This window comes from Polyodon spathula, chromosome 17 (genome assembly GCF_017654505.1).
Source record: "Polyodon spathula isolate WHYD16114869_AA chromosome 17, ASM1765450v1, whole genome shotgun sequence".
NCBI lineage: Eukaryota > Metazoa > Chordata > Actinopteri > Acipenseriformes > Polyodontidae > Polyodon > Polyodon spathula.
Window position 1 is genome coordinate 8,532,722 of NC_054550.1, and position 12,404 is coordinate 8,545,125.

Genomic DNA, 12,404 nt, shown 5'->3' on the forward strand with positions numbered 1-12,404 from the left:
GAATTAGATTCTGCATTATTATATTGAAATGTCTAGCACCTTGTAGACAATACTATCATAGCATCAAAGGGTGTGAATACTTTTGAATTAGCATTTTTGGAGTTTTGTAAAAAAAAAAATTGCTGAAATAAATGATTGTAGACTATTTCTTGTAACCTTTTTTTTTCCCCATCCACAAAACCAAAACATTTGCTACAAAAGATTCTTCCAAAAATTCTTTGTTATTTAGAAATTTATAGAAATTCTAAATTTCCATTGGGGTATGTAAACTTTTGACTACAGCTGTATATACAGTATATATACAGATACAAACATTATCTTGTTTTTAGTAGGCAGTTGTTTGGTTAAAAGACCCTTCAAATTAGGCACAAAATTTAACTCTAATGAGAGTTTACCATATGGTCACAAAGTGATAAGGCAATGCATTCATAAAATCTTTACGGTTTGCAATTAAGAAAATACTTGTGGGAAATGTTTAATGTGACAATTTAACAATATTCTTATAGTATATGAAAATGATCATGCAGTGGAAAACTGGGGTCATAAAAACCATTTACCATATACCAGATTTAGTGTAATGAGTTTTACTGGTCTCAGACCCAGGCCTGGTGATAATGTGTCGCAAAACCACCTTTTCAATTGCACATATTCAGGGGCCTGTGTTTGAGTCTCACAAGTAAAATGTGTTTGGTGGTCATTAGCGGACATTAATCTACATCACAAAGCCACCACATAAGTTCTCTGCTTGAGAGACACCCAGGACTGAACGATGGGCTGATCAGGTCAGGATTTAGGTGAGCAATGAGGATAAGCTCTCCTGGCGTGCGCCAGCATTGCATCTGAAATAAGCACCAAATTCAAGTCAAGTGGACAAACATTTGATTTTGTTTCCTATAGTTTCATCCCCAAGTTTTTAAGAAGTTATGGAGGCATTTTGTTTTAAGAAAACTTTGAAAGAGGAATGGAATTCATTTTGCAGTATAAACCCAGCAATAAACAACTGCAAGAATAATATTTTAACTGTTGTTTCTTGCCTTGTTTTAAACCATTACAATAGTTTTATTCATATCTTAAAAATGCAAAATACAGCCAGTAACACTGTGGTCTGTACCAGCGACTGACAGGTTAAGTGTGATCGTCCTGTAAACACCCTGCTGCTGTTGAAAAGAGTGCCCTTATCTGCCTCCAGAGTTGAGTCCTGCTCCCTCTTTCCTAGAAGGGCTGGGACAGCAGACACCCTGGACTCTGAGATAACACACCAAGGGCTGTGATAACAAGACACTGGGCAGACACCGTGAGCCGAGCATGAGAAACCAAGAAGCTGTTGACTTAGTGAGCTCTTTTATTTAAACCGATTCTTAACAATGCTGTACAAAGGATTGCAACACATTCACCCCTGGCTGGTAGTAGTTAGAACCCATGGCAATATTGGGATGCTAGAGGGCACACTGCTAATTCACCGTCAGGCATTTCAACTATTGAGGCTTCGATTTTAATGTTTCCCAGGTTAGCCTCGCTCCTGAGCTAAAGCACAAACCTGCCATAAAAAAAGAATGGACTTTAAGGCCGGGATTAAGGTGTGCTCACTCACAGAGCAGTGTGAGCCTACCAGCAATACGCAGGACTGGAGCCATTTTCCATGGCCTTTTATTGTAATTATAATACCAGTATGTTACCCTGAGGAAACCTTAACAGACTTGTTAGCAAAATACATCAGAGGCTTGGGGTCCCCGATTGGCTCATCTGCTAAAGGCACTGTGTGGTGTGCAGGGTTAGTCATATAGTCAGGTCCTTGCCCTGGCTATGTCGATCTGAGCAGGGGAATCTGCAGGGATCATTCCAGTTGCTCTGGCGTTCCTGTTTTCCCACAAGTCTGCAGACCCTGCTGGCCAGGAACCTGGGAGCTCATGCAGACATTTGCAAGTCTGGCAGGTAGCTATCAAGCTCCTGGGTTAAACAGACAATTAACTTGATCTTGGAACCGGAGGATGCCCACTGACCATCAGTTCTCCTGAACTGAATTGCTGAGGTGAGGGATTTAGGGGTATAATTACTGTGCACTCTCAAATGATTGGTCACTGCTCCATTGAAGATAATTTTGTAGGTGTAGCAAATAATCCTGCATTAACATTTGAGGTATTATTGTCCCTCTATAAAGAATGCTGGAAGAGCATGGAACTTCATCATGCAGAAATAAGTTCACACTGAGCACCTCCAGACCTGATTGCATCTGAATCATTCTCTTGCAGTCCACACTGCCTTTATCTTCCTGTAACAGGGATACCTGACTCATAGAACCTGATTTGACATATGTTTTCCTTCCCCTTTTTGTCTGCTTTTTTACAACCATTGACTTGATTTCAGATTTTCACCTGGCTCGTATCCAAAATCATTTTGATAAGGGTTGTCGATACTTTTAATATGTTGTGATTTACAGGAACATTCTATTTGGATAACAGTAGGATTCTTTACATTTACAGGCAGCCAAATGGGCATCTGAAAGAACTGCAGGTCAGCTGGTGCTAATTCCCTGTTGATGCTTTACCATGAAACTGTTACAAGAGTAATTCTCTGCTAATAAATCACTAAAAGGGCATTTTTTGCACATTTACATAAACAGCATAACTTAACTGAGCAAAACAGAACAGCTGAAATACAAAAGCATACAATATTGATACATTTTAAAATTATAAAAGTGACTATGCACTCAAAATCTAAAATAGCACTGGCTACCACCTTCACAGCTTTCATTCATAGCTCTGTGAGTGAATACAGCTTAATCCTGGCCTGAAAACCTCCACTGTCTCTCTGAAGCTGCCAAATTGCCTGGTGGATTTAGAATTTCGGTCTCATTTGAGACCTCCAAGTTCATTTCACTGACCTGAGACCCCCGGTTCGGAAAAGTAAAAGAAACCCTGGTTTGGAAAAGTAAAAGAATAGTGAATTAATTTACTGTACTGACATCTTTTTCAAACAGTTTTCATTATGACTGGTAACATATATTTTGTTGTTGTAATAAAGGCCTCATATGCACCTCTGAATCTTTCTATAGTGATGAATATAACGTTAGCCCCACCTTATCGCATGTCAGAAGGCCGGGAGGATGAACAGGAAATGTTAACAGATCAAGCTGGCAAGGGCCGCTGCTGTTTGCTGCCCTGACTTCCTTTCTGTTCCTCTTCAGTGTCCTGCTGTGCTCTGATAGGTCAGCTGCGTCCAGATGGCGCAATCTGATAGGCCAGGATGACCACCACAGGGCAGTCACCGCAAAAACAATGTACATATTTTATTTTACAGAAGTGTTACCCCTTCCTGCTTTCCCACACATAAATCATTTGCTTATCGTTGTTCATACTCTCCACCGCAGTAGAGAAACACATTCTTATAAAACTTCACATGTAATAACTTCCTACAAGTGGAAGGACATTTAATCTTCCCCTTATAAAAGGAAAATTATTGTAAAACTATTGAAGTATCACAAAGTAGGTTAAAAAATATGGGAATTATATGGTATATAGTGTGACTATAATGTTGGGGGGGGGGGGGGGGGGGGGGGGGGAATGTAAGATTAGCAGGGATGGGTTAAATCTGTCCCTGCCAGCAATCATAGGTGTGGCCGTTCCCCAATTAGGTAATTGATGCTAACTGGAGAGTGGTCACATGTATAAAATGTGAGGAGAGGCTTTGCTTGATGGAGGAGTTTTTTGTTCTTTTCTTTTAACTTTTTTTTTTTGCCCCCTGTGCTGTTTTGTGCTTGGTTTAATAAAGTGTGCAACAGCACTGCAGCTTTATGTCCCTGGGTCTAACTCCTGCTGGTAGCCAGCCTGGGCCGTCACTCTACCCTGTCACATGTGCACAAGTTATTATTCTAAAATACACTATCAAGTACGTTTACCTGTATTTCACTTGCAACATTAAAAGTTCCCATTACCAGCCATTATTTGATTTTATCTGATTTTACAACGCTTGAAGAAGGGGCAAAGGCTACGTGCTAAAAAGAATCTAAACATTTTAACAGAAAATAAACTACTCAGAATTGAAAAGCTCCTTCCAGTAACTAAGTTGTTTCATGTTTGTAGTATACCATTTCAATTGCTTTATTCCTCTCAGAAAATGTGCATAAGCTCTAAGAACATCAGGTACACCAGTGTGTAACCATTATCCTGTCCCCCTGCAACACTCTGGCCCTAGTAGATTGATGAAGTACCACATGTGTCCTATGTTTTATTTCTTTGCAGGGGGATAGGTTAATATAAGATATAAGTTTGGCATGTTTTTGAGAGCTCTATTGATGCCAATAGTGGTCTACTGGTTTTTAACAAGTCATCAGGGTGTAATCCAGATTGAATATAAAATACATGAATAATACATTAGTTAGTATAACTCAGATATCTAACACATGTCAATTTTACTGCTATCAAGCTGCGCACCTGTTTTAAAACCTCTTTGCAGGGTGAGCTGAACTCACGCAGTTGATTTTCCTGCCTTCCACGGTGATTAATGGTGCTGGTTATTTTTTTCTCGGATTTCCCTTTGATGACAGGGCTGGTCTGGCACCTAAGAGCTCAATGTGGCTCAATCAGCATGTTTTCCTAGCTGAACCAAGGAGTGGTACTTGTTAAAATATCCAAATGAATACTCATTACCAGATGAGTGAGTGTACTGCCACTGTGTCCCTAGCAGGAATGCCAATGCCCCTTGACTTTGTGCAGTAAGCGAATACTGGGATTGGATGGGTATGGATGCTGAACTATTTCCTCACCCCCCCTAGAGGGAGGGATGGTTCCAGAGTTTGAAGCATGTTGGTGGGCAATATAGAAGCATTTATTACCATTGCTTGTGCTATCCCTGCTCTTTCGATAGATAGAGAGGACTTCTGTCTCCAGCATTGATGAGCAATATAATTCATCAGAATAATTTAAAAATATATTTCTAAACAGCCCCACCTTGAGTGACTGTGAACAAAAAGATATATATATATATATATATATATATATATATATATATATATATATATATATATATATATATATGTATATATGTGTAAATATATCCCCATATAGGGGAAACCAAATATCTCTACAATTCTTTTTATTTTAGTTTTTTTTGAGTTTTCTTTTTTAAAAATGCGGTATTATTTAAGTAGATCTGTCGCATGATAGGGTTGGTTTCACAAACCCTAATGAGCACTTTGGGTTGATGTTAAATTTGGTACTGCAGACCGAGATTAGTGTTAATCAAGGTCTGTAAAACCAGACAATAGTGAACCTTTACACATATAATACTTACAGTATTACCTCTATAAAATGTTTTTTTGGATATGCACCAAAGGTTTATTATTATTTAATAAAGGATTTTTTTGACAAAAGCTCTTCTTCAGCTATGTAGAAAGAAAAGTAAAGCCAGTGCATTGAAAGCCTGGATCCCTGTGTTGATTGAGTTTAAACAGAAGGGCAAAGGAAGCTTGATTTCCTGTTTTGGCTCTACAGTGATTAGCAATAACACAAGTTGGGCAGAAAGGTCAGCACACAAAGACAGAGCACTAAAAACAGTGTGCAGGAGGGAAACACTGGAATCAGAAGCTTGAACATTTCTTGTGTATTTCTCCTGAGTAAATGGATAAAAACTAATTTAGGTACTCTGTACTGGAGGTAACAGCTTTGATGTTTCCATCCCAGTGTTATGGTACACTCAAATGTATTACCCACAATCCCCTTCACGTGGGGACAGAACCTGTTTGTTTATTTTCCGATAGAGCAGGTCCCAAAACAGCAATAGGCCTGTACCGCTTCCTGCCTGCATAATCTAAAAGCAAATAGACAACCCCCTCCTTCAGAACCATAGGACTGCAGTGACAGCAAACCAGTCCATAGCAACGATTAGAGAGCAGAGGTGGGCATGGACAGACTAGTCCCAGGGCTCAAAGCACAAAGAAGGGTGACTTCAGATAGAATTTTAAAAGCACTGAAAGCTGATAAACCTTGTCACTATTTCAAGGGCAGAGGCAAACGACCACAGGACACAGTTTGAGCGGAGTGTAGGAGACACTTTATTACACAAAGTCACGATGGAATGGATTATTACCAAGGCATGTTATTGCTGCAGAGTCACTGGGAACCTTTAAAATCTGACTATACAAAGCTCTGGAGTCAGCTACTAGGAGCCAAGCATCCCTAGGCTAATTGGCCTCACAATCGCAACTTTTCTTATGTTCTCGTGAAACTGGCATTTGCATTTCCATTGTCACTGTCACTGAGAGTTACCTAATTTGGGATCTACAGGTCAAAGAACCAGCCAGTAACCTGTGTAATTTAATTAGACGTTAAGATGTAGCTGTGAGATTGGAGGCAGATGTTGTTTTTATGTTTTGCAACTCAGCCACTAACTCAATTGACGATATGTTGTGGCGAGTAGCACGGTTATGTTTTGCATCTGAATGTGTGAATCTGAAAACATTAACTGTCTTTTCTTACAGTCAAACAGATTGACTGAACAGACTATCAAAATCTAATATACAGAGCGCTGGGTAGAGGTTAGTTTGCTCTACTAGTAGAGTAACTGAGAGTCAGTAAAACGTAGAGTCGTCCCTGCAAGAGGATACATTCTTTGTATTTTTACAATACATTTGATATTCTACCAAGCATGGTCCTCACTGCTTCTGAGTCCAAGCTGTCAATCCCCAAACTTAAGCAATTTGAAACTGGGGTCACTTTATTAGAAACTTTTAGAAAATAAAGCATAGAACTGTGACGTGTGTACAGGGCTACAGCAAAGAGTTTTACACATACCAGAAAAAACAATGTACAAGTAAATACAACTAGATTGGTTTCGTCTCTTTGACCCATTTTTGGTTACCCACATAAGTAGAGCAGCTAGACGTATTGGGAAAAATTGGATTCTCCCAGTTTTTAGCCTTAAATTTTTGTCCCAGTCAGAAGCAGTAATGTTAAATCGTCGACTCTGTTAACCCTACACATAAGAAAATGTCAATATTCTTTTTTATAGCAATTCAACCAAAAGGGGAACAGAGAGAGCAATGCTCATACCCAGCTGCTATTTTTAGTGGAAAAAGCTGCTGTCTGTTTGAAACAGAACAGCTTACGGAAATGAGTCACTCATCAAACAGGGGCTTCTGTCCTCACGAACGCCCCTCTAATCAGTATTAGTCTGTTAGAAAAACGCCCTTTCAGTACGAGAACGCGACCAAAGCGCTCTGTAGCCATATTGACTGCTTCCTGTATGTACTTAGTCTTTCCGTGCCTGCGGGTCACAGTTGGGTACAAGTTGTTATTGATTTTTGTTTTTCCATTTACAACCATGTACACAAAGGTGTTACATGTAGTTCACACGGCTCTCCCTAGATGGCAGAATGAAGCATCATACCTCCCCCTAGTGTTCTTGGCCAGGGAGTGTTAAAGTGTTTGGCCTGTCAGAGAAGCCTGTTCTTTTTGTAGTGGGTAAGAATCAGAGAAAAAAAAAATCAAAAAATGCAATGAAAACTATACAAATAAATTAGTAAAATAACACAAACGTTTCTGATATATTTATGCTTCTGGTCAATTATGATCTTGATAGCCGGTTAAGAATAACCCAGGAATTAAAGAAAGCTCATAATATTTAGTTTCCAGTTAGAACTAAATAATATACATAACCAGAAGTAATTTTCTAAATTGCATTTATAGCACAGCTGGGTCAGATTCCTTCAGGGGCTTGTTGATTATTCTGATCTCTTCATTCATGGAATAACTACAGTACTATGCATTTTCATGGTGTATCCTCTGTATCAGGGCTTCTCAAACTCGGTCCTGGGGACCCTCTGTGGCTGCTGGTTTTCATTCCAACCGAGCTCTCAATTATTTAACTAGACCCTTAACGGATTGATAATTTGCTTAATTAGATCTTTTTACTTGTTTTCAGCTACAGAACAGCTGCATATTTCAAGGTAGTTAGAATATTTGATAAGTAACTTGAACTGCAACTATTTATGAGCTGAAAACAAGTAAAAATGTCTAATTAAGCAAATTATCAGTTCAATTAAGGGTCTAGTTAAGTAATTGAGAGCTCGGTTGGAATGAAAACCAGCAGCCACAGGGGGGTCCCCAGGACCGAGTTTGAGAAGCCCTGCTCTATATGTATTGCATGTGACAGTATTGAACAGACGAATTAATGGAAATGCATCTGAGAGATGGATGAAACGTTGTTTCTTGCTTGGTTGATTCGCAGTACTGTAGAAACAGAGTTTATGTTAAAGCCACACTAACAAACGCTGCCTATACTTTGGGCCATATTCACAAAGAATTTACCACCCTGAGCTTATTTATTTTTTGGAACACTAAAAAGATAACCTGGAACACACATGGTGCATACAGGAACGCCTAAATCCCTGTTATTTATGTAGAGCTTTTAACATTTATTTATTTAACACTTTAATGCAGGAGTGTCCAATCCTGCTTCTGGAGGGCCGGTGTCCCTCCAGGTTTTTGTTCCAACTGTATTAATTGGACCAATTAAGCTTCTAATAAGCACTTTATTTTGGTCCAAATAAGTAATTTAGGGTACAGTTGGAAAACCAAGAGAGACACTGGCCCTCCAGGACCAGGATTGTACACTTCTGCTTTAATGCTTTGTGAATATGCCCTTCTATATTTTGGATTTCGATTGCCTGTTCAACGTAGCGAGAACCAAGCAAAACACAATATTTTTCCAGGCGCACGCAGCCAACCTTATTCGTGCTACATGGTAACCATCACCCAGTCAGTGGCTGCATTTCAAAAACGTGAAAGTGTCATTAAACTATGCCTGTCTATTTTAGTAGCATGACATGTTCACAAGATCAGTTGTCTTAGAGAATTAAGTTTAGAGCCATTGTCCCCATCAAGCACTCCAGCTAACCCCCTGTGGAAATGTAAATCACTTCACCCCTGCTGACAGACACAGATCTGTGCAGGCGCTGTGCTTCTGCGACCAAAACACATCCTCACTATTTAGATTTAGCCCCAGAGCTCAACAGTGAAGAACTTTTTTTACCTCCCAAGTAAAAAAAAATCTAAATGCTAAAATCACCTACATCAGTATTTATATGTAGGCTTAGGGACATGAAAGTTACCAGAAGCGTTATAGAAGTATATATTTTTTAACTGTTTTGTGGTGTTTCCTTCCTTCCAGCCCAGAGGCTTTCTGGTTGCATGATAGCGGAAATATTTATCCAGCATTTTTGTTTTTTTTGTATAGTGACAATCTCCCACTTGATCCACAAAAAGCTTTTGAAAACTGTATATGTTTGCAACAGTTTAACACCTTTTTTTTTCTGAGAAATGAATGCAAATTAAATGAGAGGCACATCTCACATCAAAGCCTCCCTGAAGGTGGTCATTCATATTCAAACTTTTGTGTACAGAGAAAAACAATTTAGGGAAACAACAATATACATTCCAAGAAGACTTGATGATTAAGAGCTTCACTAATAGAGCGCACATACAAGAAGCCAACGAGGGATGAAACCATTAATACTGAAGGATGGAGCTCCTATTACTGTAGCCCTATTGTGTGTTACAGTTTATACGCAATGAACCAGCTGTGTTTATCACAAGCACCCAAGCAGGTTTAAATACAAGGGTAAAGTATAGGGTCTGTACCCTCTTAATTTCCAGCCAAGTCCTTGTTCCAAAAGTGTCCTTAAAAATGAGATTTAGCCAACTGCTATGAAAACACCTAATTACATAATTATACCTAATAAAGGGTAATTAGATAAGTAATAGCTGAAAATCCATCCTACCAGACTATATTAATGTTTGTTTCACGTAAAGGTATTTCAAATCTTTTTAGTTCCTGGTCACGTCTATTTTATTTCTGTGAACAATTCTTGAGAATCTCTTTTTCTTGTTATAAATCTGAAGTTTGAATACAATTGAGACACACATTGTGAAAAATACAAAATTCCCCAAATTGCAAAAGTGTGCACATACAGTATAAATTTAACTGAAGATGTTCATATCCACATAACAAACTGTGTCCTGAGTTTCTTTGTTGAGACCAAGGACTCTAAGATAAATGATTATTTTGTAGACATGGATACATATTGTGTTATACTGTACATGAGGTTTTCTTATTTGTTATTACAAAGATTTCAATTTACAGTATCGATGTAGTGTTTTTGTTACAGGACTGTACAGTAATTAGATCTTTAGCGCTCCCTTGTGGTTGTGCAAGGATACAATACAAACAATATATATTTTTAATATAAAAAAAAATAGAAATGGTTTATATAACGTATATATTTAATATTATTACTTTAATATAGCATTCATATTAAAATGTAAACATATGTATTGAAAAGGAATGTATAAAAAATGATATATACTAAGTTATTGGACATTATAAATGTAGTACTGTTTCATTCTTGCATGAAACATGTATAAGGGATTTGGGAAAAAAAAATGTCATGTGTTATGGCAGTGACAAAGAGCTTAGTGCTTTTGAACAATGGTTTAATTATTATCATAATTATTTGTATTATTCTACAGTATATGTAGATATGCATTTTATGAATTGCTTTTATATTAACCTAAAAATCACAAACATTTTAATGAGAAAATAGCTGGTGGATGTTGATGGTTGTTATTAAAATGAAGTGTGGCTCTCTTGAAATGTGTCCCGCCCTTTTATGTTTATAAGGGTTTTCTGTTGTATGTAGTGTGTTTAATGTTGGTGTTTATGTAGAAAATACACGGGATATAAATATGGGTTACGAGCACAAGTGTTTAAAATGTATATTTTGTATTTAGGCACGAGGCTTGCACAGCACTTCACGTGCAAGTAAAATAATATGTGAGCAAGGGGAATTACACCTTTATTAATTCACGTGCAGTTGTACCGAGACTCCAATTGAATGATTGATTAGCAATCGAGTCTCGGTACAGCTGCATAAAAGCAGCATGTTTTCACTTACTCGAGGTTGTGTGTGGAGAACGGGAGAGAGAAGGAGTTTTGGGGGTTTTGAAACAACAATTGCTACAGTGTGCTGGAAGTGCCAGCACGGTACTTGTTTGTCTGTTCGTCCACTATCTTGTTTAGTGTTGTCTGTTTTGTTTACCTTTTTATTTTGGCCTCAACTGCCATGTCCTGTTTTGTTTAAACCTTTTTGTTTATTATTATTTGCAATAAAACTCACCGCCATTCATCCGTGTTTGGAGTCTATTTCTGGTTTGACGTCACCCCTGCAAAGCCACCCTGTTCACAGGCTCTCAAATAATTTTACTACCAAAAACTAGAAAAATAAAATAAAAAATTGTAAAAAAAACATTTTCGGTCTGATAATCGTTGTCTGAAATGTCACAATTAACTTAACTGATTCCTTCCAAAGTTTCACGAATTGTAGTGTAAAATTGCATTTAGGGTTGTTCAGGACACAGGGTGAGATGTGTAAAAAGCTGTAATTGATCGGTGGAATATTGTGACAAACTTGTCATGTTGTTCTTAAATAAATATAGTTACAACAGTAAGCCACGAGGTGGTAGCAAATTGTAAGATAAAAAAGTACAATTGAAAGGAGAATAACAAGCTACACACACAGGAGGAAGTGGCTTTCTTCCTTTTTTTTTTTCTTTTGGTACATCCATAAAACCACATTGCAAGATTTTTAATATAGTGCCTTTCAAGGCAGAGTCTCCTCAAGGTGCCGTACATAAGCACAGCCCATCAAAGCTCTTTATAAACACAACCATACAGTAAACAAACAGTTTGAGAAAAACAAACCCCAACATCTAAAAAGTAACAAACTACTTAGCACTGCCATCTCATTGAAAAGGAGGTTTTATAGAGGTTGCATGTAATAGCAGGAGGCTCACTCAGCCCTAAAGTGCAGACTAACACTTGGAAGCCTTAAAAGCCTTGTATCTTGAGTGGTAACAGATACATACATCCCATCTAAAAGTGTCCCATAGCAAAAACATATCAAGGTGTAATAAAGCATAGTGAAATCATGGTAAAGCACAGAATAGCAAGGTATAGTAAACATTAGTAAACATGGCAAACCAGGGTAAACTATAGTAAAGGCAACACAAATACCATGCAAAAATAAACTTTTGTAAGGAATGGTACATACTCAAGGTGTCACAGACCCCCATTTATCCTAATATTGGACTAGCAAATGTTATCTTTGGTAAAGTAGTTTGGTTTCTCTGGTATGATAACGCGATACAGTATGACATGTTTTGAGAACAAGGTATGAGATATCTTGATAACAGAGGTATCAGATATCTTGATAACGCTGTGTCAGATGTCTTGTGAGGCCAGTTTTATAACTTGGTTATGGTACAGCTTGGCTAAGAAATGTGATAAGGCGCAGTGAGGAGCTAGGGTCCTATTGTGACAGTGGAAAGGGTAGCATTGCTGTTAATCCAGGT